The 10,749-nt window shown below is 35.1% G+C and overlaps 1 non-coding gene across 1 annotated transcript; it reads right to left on the bottom strand.

Moving 5' to 3' along the window:
• Positions 1-9,123: 9,123 nt before the first annotated feature.
• TRNAE-UUC (transfer RNA glutamic acid (anticodon UUC)) lies at positions 9,124-9,196 on the bottom strand. The gene has a single exon. It is a non-coding gene; the product is annotated as a tRNA-Glu (tRNA).
• Positions 9,197-10,749: the final 1,553 nt, after the last annotated feature.

Genomic DNA, 10,749 nt, shown 5'->3' on the forward strand with positions numbered 1-10,749 from the left:
ATTCAACAATTGTTTAAGTCATGGCCAAACTTATTTCATATCTGTCGCTATTCACTTCTGCCCTCACTGAATACTATGAGACAAGTCTCAGAAATCATATCATCCGAGCTTCCCTGGTGGCGCAGTGGTTGAGAGTCCGCCTGGAGATGCAGGGGACACGGGTTCGTGCCCCGGTCAGGGAAGACCCCACATGCCGCAGAGCGGCTGGGCCCATGAGCCATGGCCGCTGAGCCTGCGCATCCGGAGCCTGTGCTCCGCAACAGTGAGAGGCCCGCGTACCGCAAAAAAAAAGGAAAAAAAAAAAAAGAAATCATATCATCCATAAAAATTGCAGGTATAAATCTGAAAAGAAAATGACTCTTTTTTAAAATTAATACCATTATCACAGCATGGTGTTTTAAACAATTATTGCATCTCAGAAAATGAAAGCAAAATTTCTAGACAGCAAAATGTGTCATTTAAAATTAGCAAATATCATGAAAATTGTTGAAAATATTTGCTTTGAAGTGATATAGATATTAATAATCTATGACTATTGGAATTAAACACATTTAAGAAGGTTAAAGGATTTACAAGTTTAAAAGAAATGAAATTTTCCTTAAAAAATGTATTAAGTGTTTCCTTTATACTTTGAAGTACTACTCTATGCTACGTGGACATGTTAGGTATTAAAAGAGAAAAATTTTTAAATAGAATAAAAATATAAATTATAAATGCTTGTTTCATTTAGTTTTTTAAAAATTACTGTAACACATTTTAAATATACAGTTCAGAAAACTATTTATGGCATAAATGAATAACCTGTTAAATGAAACTTAAAATACTCAAAAAGAGGATGGATTATATAGAAGGAATGAAGAAAAATGTGTTATATTTTTAAATGTCTGATCATCAAATCAATATTCTGCCATGGTTTTCCCAGGTTTCCGTGTGTGTGTGTGTGTGTGTGTGTGTGTGTGTGTGTGTTTCCAAAAACATGTGAAAGCTAATTGTTGGATGCCATAGTCTAATACTATCAATTTTCACTAAAAAAAATTCGATACAATAAAATATGTATCTTGTTTTTACTATATGAAACATAGTTAAACTTTGCAGGAGACGAAAACCAAAATGATACATTTTCCAACATAAACACTCTTGCAGGACTGTACAATCAAGAAATACCTAAAGATACTTCAATGTCTGTATTTTATGTAATACAGACTTTTATTTTTACTTACTAATTCTGAAGTAAGTTCTTTACTTCTATAATTAGAAAGCCAAGACTCTATAAAACTAAGCTAGCAATAATAAAGTTGTCATAAGTCTCTCCAAATTTATATTCAGACTTTACATTTTAACTTTTATTTAATTCTGCTTTGTGCCTAGTTAAGTTCTAGTTATGAAGAAAAAGCCATTAAAATTGAAATATTTTCAAAAGGCAAAAAGGCCAAAACCACTTTTTTAAAACTTAAGTCAATGCGACTCTAAGAGGATCAAACATAATCCACTTTAAAACACAGAAAATTCTTCCTAAAACTGAGGTTTAGTTTTAATTCCTATGATATTTAAACACATGTATTCAATAAAATTATTAACTAGAAAGACTAAGAATGGGCTTTTATTAGACCAGGAGAAGCCCAAGCAATTGAGTTTAAAGGTACATAGTTAAAATCTGAGAACAAGCCCAAAGATGTGTGACGAAGCAACAACAATTCTTGTGATGTTAAATTCAATTTTCCAAATCAAATGTTCACAACTTAAATTTTTAACTAATTTCTTCACCTCCACCAGAAATCAGAACAAAGGCTAAAGAAGAGTATTTAGAAATTAAAAAAAAAATTTATGTTCTTGTTTATATTATTCCAACAATTATATGTAATGTCAGCATGTGTTTTATGATGGATCTGGGAAAACCATACAAGATAACTGATATGAAGATTTTATTGCCAGCATAAGGACATGTGATATTATGTACAATGTTGGTATTGGAGAGCAACTAGAACTTGCTCCATAATGCGAGAGGAACAGATCTGAGGAACACAGAAACTTTCTGAAACTAAGAGGTATTACTAGATTCCATTTTGCACTTTTGCTTTGAACTAAAATTTGTACATTTTGGAACTTGACATCACATACCCAATTACCTGTTTTCTAATTTTCTCTCCTATCTCTTGTCATCAGTTCTCTTGGTCATCTATCCATCTACATCATATCTATTATGTATGTATTTTTTAAACATCTTAGTGTCTATTAATATAATGTCCTGATTATTTTCTTTATATCCATTTCATAATGTCGGTCTTAGATTATAAGAAATTCTCTGATAAGAATAAATGCATGTAAATTTCTTTTTCCAGTACACTTTAAATACCACAGAGTTTAGCTGTGTTTTTTGAAGATGATGCCACATAACTAAATGGTAGAAATAGAACCAGTTGACATACATGATTATGTAGGTTTGGCGAATATATGAGTAAGATGTGTGTGTCTACTGGATGCCTCTATATTTATGTAGGTTAAACACAAATGTTTGTTGAATCATATTGGAATAATAATTTACAAGGTCACTTTCATTTTTTACTTTAAGAATGTTGATAAATATTTGTTTTTGATTTGGTTCTAGAAATAAATTAAGTTCCTTGGGTCTTGCCTTATTTTTTTCCATTAATTTTTTCATGTGAGTGTAAGTCATTAAATCAAAATCATTGCAAAGGCAAATGAATGTTATGACTAAACAATGGATTATCATGTCTTGCATTTCAATCCCTCTCTAGGTAAGGATAGTTTATATTTTCTATTTCTATTCAAACAGTTGTCTAAACCTTTAACTCATTAAATGTTGAATATTTTGAAATTTTACACATTTATTCCTTTATAAGGATTACTAAATAATAAAGCATTAGCTTACAGAATAAAATTCACTGAGGCATATCTTTTTTCAAAATTAGAAGAATTCACATTGAAGTATTTCTTGACGAATATGTGATCATTTGTGATATTTTACTAAGTATTGAATTTATTTTGACAATTTTTTTAGTAAAAAATAAGCAAAGATAGTAGACAAATTCAGGTAGTACAAGGCTGTGGGGAAATAAAAAACAAGATAAAACACATGATTTGGGTCTTCACACATCAGATAAGTGATACAGTACATACTCTAAGACATGTGGCCCTCAGGTGGCCTAGGCTGCCATCAGTGTTTAAAGACAGGATGTGGTAACATATCAGACCCACCCTCTCCAGTTACTTTGTGTCAGCTTATTGAAAGATAAAGTGACAGAAGCTGCCAGTAAAGGGGTCTGCCATTGGTGTACCATCTTCACCTCTTGCTGGGCCATGGCAGCCAGCCAAGTAAATGGGAGAAAACAGTACATACTTTGAGTCGAGCCAGAATACTTTGAAAAATTAGAGGCATAGTTTAATATTTCCCCTTCTGAACAATGCAAATTTGTATTTACATACATGAAAATTTTGACGTAGTTTGTGTGGTTCACATTTTGGGACTCTGATGAAAGTATACACTCTGCCAGTGGGAGGGGTGGGGAGTGATAGAAAATGTGATAGAAAACCTTTCTTTAAGAAGCCATCTTTCTTTTCTAGAACATCAGCCACTGTCATTCCAGGAATCATATGTTTCCTGAAAAGGCCTAAATGCCATTTGTCTTCTGGGCCAGCCAAGTAATATTCTTCATGAGAGGGTTCTTGAGGTTCATAAAAGAGTGTTAGTAATTGGGAGAGGCCTTAAGTAGGAGGAGTAGGCAGGTCACAAAGCAGGGAGGTAACAGAGACAACTGAACTGAAATAACCAGTAAATTCTGAGGGATTCCAGTTTCTGCAAGTTTTGATGAAGGCTTTGATTCAAGAAAGAACATAATGTAACTTACTTCTTTGAGAATTAAGGTCTTGCGTGCCTTTTATTTGTTTCAATCTATCAGTTCAATTTTTGTTTACTTGCTTGTTTGTATGATGCTTATACGAACTAGTTTTGTTTAGATTCTTCTGTATGTCTTTTTAAAGACATTTAAGTTCAGATTTTTAATCAAAGTCAAGTCACAAAAAATAATATACAGTTTCAGATAGATATTAAATAGATATTAAGACTGCTTCTGGGAAATTCCCTGGCAGTCCGGTGGCCAGGACTCCGCGCTTTTACTGCTGGGGGCCAGGGCTCAATCCTTTGTGGGGCAACCAAGACCCAGTGATGTTGATAATTCAGCTGTATTCCTTCCTTCAAAAAATCCAGCTTCTTTCATTTGATCTTCATTTGCCATATCATAAGATTTTACACAGACTTTTATACATGTTTCTGTCTTGTTAAAAGAAAACTCATAAGGAGATGATGTTATTCGTTCTCCGAGTAGTACTTGTCCAGGATTTTCAGAAGGGCTTTTCTTTCCGGAGTCTTGACAGAAGTCAAAGGCATTATATTCATAAGATAGCACAGACTCCACTGAGTCCAATCTATTTACCAATAGTGCTGCTGACGATAGGTGCCAGGTGTTTTTTTCAGTGTTTTTCGCACGTTGTCTCGTTTTATTCTCACAAGTCTGAGAGGTAAATAATATTATCTTGCTGTTTGTGGAGAGGGCCCAGGGGAAACCAAAGTGAATTAACTAGAATTAAGGAGGTGAAAGTGTGAGACCACAGGAGTGAGGGGTGACAAAAACATGGTGAGAATATATCTGAGAAAGACGTAGTGAGTGTTTCAGTCTCGAAAGGCAGATTGTATAATGGGGACAATAAGGAGGGGAAAGGGGGGAACTGATTCTTCTTTATATCTTTTTTTTTTTTTTTTTTTGCGGTACACGGGCCTCTCACTGCTGTGGCCTCTCCCGCTGCGGAGCACAGGCTCCGGACCCGCAGGCCCAGCGGCCATGGCTCACGGGCCCAGCCGCTCCGCGGCATGTGGGATCTTCCTGGCCCGGGGCACGAACCCGCGTCCCCTGCATCGGCAGGCGGACTCTCAACCACTGGGCCACCAGGAAAGCCCTCTTCTTTATATCTTAACATAATTCCTCTGCATACTTGAAGGGTTCTCAGGTTTCTGCTCTAGTTAAATATTCTTGAGAAATAACTTTGGTTATCTCTAAGATATCCACTTAGAGATAAATGGTTCAATCAGTGACAACTTGTATTACACTGACCCCTCTCCCAAGGCTATGCAATCATAGAAACTCAACCCACAACAGTTCACAGAAAATTTCTCCTCCTACATATTCCCTATATATTTCTTTTTCTATTATTACTTTTAGTAAATACCTTATTCCAGCAGCTAGTGAAAAAATAAGCATAACTTAAATCATTCATTCCTTAAGGTATTTTCAGTATGACAAAGTTAGGAATATAGTTAAGGAAAAAACAAATGAGAATTTAATATATTGCCTTAAGAAATGGACACATCATGAACTCTTCAGATCATATACAAAAATTAAATAAGCAATTTATATTATGAAATAACTTGATAAATAGACAGCACAGGCCATCATTTCTCCATGGCCTTTTTTGAGGAACACTATTATCATCAGATAATCTTCAAAAAACTGGTATATTATATTGCCAAACAATATGGGGGAGCCCTGTATATTGTACCTTCTTGGGGGTTGATTTATCATATAATCATGTGAAATATTACTAAGAAAATTTTCAGTACAGAGACCCATTAACTTACCTTGCACAGCACTTACCAAAGTTATTTGTTCATTGGCTATTTTTTTCTTTAAAGTTTTTTGACATCCCATGAAATACATCTCTTGAGAATAAACTTTGAGACATAATATCATTGACTAAATTTACATATGAATCAAATGGGGAAGTATATATATATATATATATATATATATCTCTTATCCCTGATTATTCCTCTTTTTTTAGGATCATGTTTTAGGTTCATGGATGCAGCATCTTATCTCCCAAAGTATGTTACTTACAATTATTTTGGATGTTTCCTTCCAGATCTTGCATTGTTTCTTTCTTATGAGTTTTGTGCCTTTCTGATTTTTTTGTCCTTTTCTTTCATTGCAGAATTTTTTTCTCAGATATTCAGTGCTCCATGAATATCTATTCTTATTTAAGAGAACAGCATGACAATTTGATCAGATGTTTTGTGTGTGTAAACAAGGCTGGAACCTTGGCTGTGTTATTAGGCAGTAAAGAAGCGTCTTTTCAAGAGTCATTCTGTTTTTCCAGAGACACATCCTCCGGTCTCTGCCTGAGAGGACAGGACAGCCATTAGATTGCTTGCCAGCATTGAAGGAGCAAGTGGGAAAAAGCACATGAGACTTGTCCACTCCTGTGTATGAAAATTCAACTGATCCTCTGCACGTAGCCCTGTACCTCAACCCTTCTTTCTACCATGTCATAATTATTCCAAGGCCTCTGTTTTTAAGTTTCTCTTGAGAATAAATCTTGTAGTTTATAGTTACAGTTTCATGCTGGGTGGAAAGTCAGGGTGAGCAAAAGTTTATTGACTTCACATAATGTTGGGAGAGGAAACTGGAAAGAGGAGCCCAATGGTTCAGTCAAAAAAGTTTGGTTTATTTCCTATTAGCCCTCTCATTTTTTTTTTAGTGTAACATTTTATCAATTAAAAACAAAAGCAGTAACGAATGAGCAACTATAAATGCTGATTGAAAAACCCAAAATATCACAAGATCTTGAATATTTTAAAAAATATTATTAGCTCATTAGACTAAAATGATTAATTGAATATTTTTCAGCATCATCTATTTCAATCATCAAGTTCTTAAATGATAAAGCATTCATTGATTTTAGTTATCTTTGTTATCTTATATACATCACTCTAAACATTTCATTACAAGGAAAAAATGAGTCTGGGGCCACCTTAGGAACATGTGGACCACCAATGATATCAAACAGTCTTTTACTCTTCTATAATCCGAGTATTATTTTCTTCCACGCAAAAGAATTTTCACATGAAGCTTTTATCATTTTTTTCCATTTTGTCCTACTTTTAACAAAGTAACTTTGGAGATAAAAGCTCTCTTTTTCTTGAAAATCTGCTGTAAGAGAAGATCCAATAGAATATTCATTTTTTGAAATGATCCCATAATTGTTTGAAGTCTCTTTCCCGACTATTCTGTTTGGGACTCCAGCTATATAAGAGCACACCGAAGACATTAGTTTTGATGTTTTCTTTCAAATGAAGAAGAATCCTTTCACTCAATTCTCATTAAAAAACCATAATATTACAACATAATACCTGTAATAAAAATAGCTATTCATAAAACTCTTATCTATTCACAGTCACAAATGTTTTAACACTGTAAACGGCTATACTCTGCCCATGCTCTGTATCAGTGGGCTACACCAGGTGTCATTTGATGTGTAGTTAGCCATGCTCCTGACAGAATTGGCTGGTATTAGAAAATCCAAGCAGATTCCCAGACCACATCATGTTGGCAAGAGTGAGCCAACCTTCTTTTATACTAGGTGTTTTTCAGCAGCTTATGTTCAGCACTGTTTCCTTACTTGTAGGGTCACTCAGTCAACATGTAAGATGTTTTGAGGAAAGATCAGGATAGTATGAAAGATCAAGCGCAGACAAACAAGTGAAGATGATTGATTTTAATACGTTTTGTCTCATTCTCTGAGAATTAGACAGAAGATATGGACATAAATAATTGAATGGGTTTAAAGCAATGAACAAAGTACATTTATTTTTAAAGGTAGACTATTTCTTAAAAATAAGAATATCAAAATATGTAGCACTGATACAAAAACATGAAAATATGTCTTGAAAGAATGATGTGACCAGACATTTTTTTCACGTGTAGGATACATGTAAAAACTCTTCTGCAGTTTATAATTATAATACTATTTTTAAAGTCTGTTGCTGTTGAATTTTTGACTCTTAGAAATATTTTCCTTAACTGAAATAATAACCAATCTGTCTCAGCAAGAGTGAGAATAGCAATGTCTTACAATTCTGGAACTATAAATTTTGCCTATTTACCTCAAGAATTTTATCTTATGTTTTCCAAATAACTTTTTTTTTTTTTTTTTTTTTTTTTTTTTTTTGCGGTACGCGGGCCTCTCACTGCTGTGGCCTCTCCCGTTGCGGAGCACAGGCTCCGGACACACAGGCCCAGCGGCCATGGCTCACGGGCCCAGCCACTCCGCGGCATGTGGGATCTTCCCGGACTGGGGCACGAACCCGTGTCCCCTGCATCGGCAGGCGAACTCTCAACCACTGCGCCACCAGGGAAGCCCTCCAAATAACTTTTAAGTGAAGCTAAGAACAATTTCTGAAAAGAAACTAAGTAGGCTCTTGGATTCGATATCTAGTTAAATCAGTTCCTAATTCTAGAGCATTTTATATGCTCAGTCCATGTAAATATATCTTCACAAATGTTTGTTTTCCCAAAGTCTCAACACTTAAAGAATAGCTTCATAGATAAGAGATACAGTACTTATTGTTTATTAAACGAATAAATAAATGAAGAAAATTTTGTAAACAGACCCAAATAATTTTTTTCTTTCTTCTTCAGGCTCAAAGGGCAAGGCTTTGAAGCACATGCCACAGTTAGATAATTAGATAGAACAATTAGAATTTTTTACCCAGAAAAACAAAAGAAACTAGTTAAGAGTGATGATGTGGCAGTCCATAGAATTATCTATAAGTCTGTATACCTGATTGTCAAAGGGGGTATTTCAGAAAGAGATATATTGTAAGATTTAACATACACAAGTTTTGGGTGTTCCCTGGAGGTCCAACAGTTAGGACTCGGTGCTTTCACTGCCATGGCCACCAGGTTCAATCCCTGGCTGGGGAACTAAGATCCCACAAGCCATGCGGCAAGGCCAAAAAAAAAAAAAAAAGAAAACATAAGCAAGTTCCTTTTTCTCTATACCAGTAAATCATACATACCATCCAGTGCCCTGCAATGACTAGAAAGAAATTACTAGGATTCTTAAATCTAATGTCTATTAGAGGGAAATTTTGAGGAATTTGCAAGAAATGTCTTTTGCTAAACTTTTCTTAGAATTAAACAAGAATGACTGGCAAAGAGTTTAGATGCTGATATGAAACAAAATTATATGCCAATACAACTGATGAACTGATGGACAGCAGAAATTTTTTTTTTTTTTTTTTGCCGCGCTGTGCAGCTTGTGGGATCTTAATTCCCCAACCGGGGATTGAACCCGGGTCCACGGCAGTGAAAGCGCAGAATCCTAACCACTGGACCACCGGGGAATTCCCCAAAATGTTTTCTAAAATGCATTATTATATGTTCCTACACACTTTTATGAGTTATGTTAGTAACTGCTTTTTTAATGAGTTCTGCTTTTCCTGAGGCAGTGTATATAATAAGCTCTTTGTGACTATGTGAGGCCACCCATTTTCAGAGTTGAGATCACCGAAGATATTCTGGAGGAATGGAAAGAAAGCTTCTAATATCATACTTACCAGAGCACCATTGTAACCGCTCCACCAATTCCTTGGTAGGAAGTTGTAGTGGGTTGAATTGTATCCTACCCAGATTCATATCTACCCAGACCCTCAGAATGTGACCTTATTTAAAATAGGGTGTATGCAGATTAATTAGTTAAGTTAGAATGAGGTCACACCGGATTAGAGTGGAGCAATAAGTTCATTGTCCTTATAAGATGAGAAGATACATAGACCCACACAGGGAAGAAGGTCATGTGACAATAGAGACAGGGATTGGAGGGAATGGAGCTACCAGCCAAGGAACACCAAGGGTTTCCAGCAGCATCAGAAGCAAGGAGAGAGGCATGGCACTGTTTCTTCATTAGTCTCCAGAAGGAACCAACCCTGCTGCCACCTTGATTTCAAACTTCTGGCCTCCTGAACTGTGAGAGAAAAAATTTCTGTGGATTTAAGCCACTATGTTTGTTGTACTTGTTACATCAGCCCTAGGAAACCTATATAGGACTATAGAGAGGACATTAATGAAGTAAGAGAGCAACAGAAATATTTTAATCCGATCCCTTTTTTGACATATAAGGGATATTGTTACATTTCTTATGCCAACCATTTGCTCTTAAATACGTTAAATAATTGTGTCAAGTATTAGTATTAATGAACAATGGAGTGTGCCTATATGCAAGTACATACACACACTCCTATATACACATATAAGTAGTATCTTTTCTTAAATGAACACTTATTTCTAATTTACATGAGCACATTAGTCAAAAACAAGTCATGCTCATTGGGTTTTCTTATATTACCCTATTAGAAAAAGAGAAGGTGTGTGGACATTGGAGATCTTGATTTCTGGCACCAGAACTATTCCTTAGTGAGATCTTGGTAACTGACTGTAACCCTTTTGTGTATGTTTCTCAATCTCTGAAACAAAACTCTTGAGCTGCAGCATACTGTCTAATCCCCAATTACACAATTTCCATTCTAAACAAATATTAAAATTTTTATTTCTCTGAGAACTCTGCATAATATTTTATTATGTGATAATTTTAAAGCTATAACCATATTTCATTTCAATTTTCTAGAGGGAATAGAATAAGATTGCTTTTTTGAATATACACTTCAATTAGTTTGACAAATGCTTACTATTTCATATATATTAGGCTCACTGCTCCTTCTTGCACAAATGCTTGTCATATAATAGTGACTCAGGGCAGTGCCAAAGTATCAATAACGTTTAACCACTACAGGATATTTATGTAATCAATATTATAATAAAACTATATTTTTAATTTTTTTTTGCGGTACGCGGGCCTCTCTCTCACTGCCGCGGCCTCTCCCGCTGCGGAGCACAGGCT

Source organism: Phocoena phocoena, chromosome 13, assembly GCF_963924675.1.
Source record: "Phocoena phocoena chromosome 13, mPhoPho1.1, whole genome shotgun sequence".
Classification (NCBI taxonomy): domain Eukaryota; kingdom Metazoa; phylum Chordata; class Mammalia; order Artiodactyla; family Phocoenidae; genus Phocoena; species Phocoena phocoena.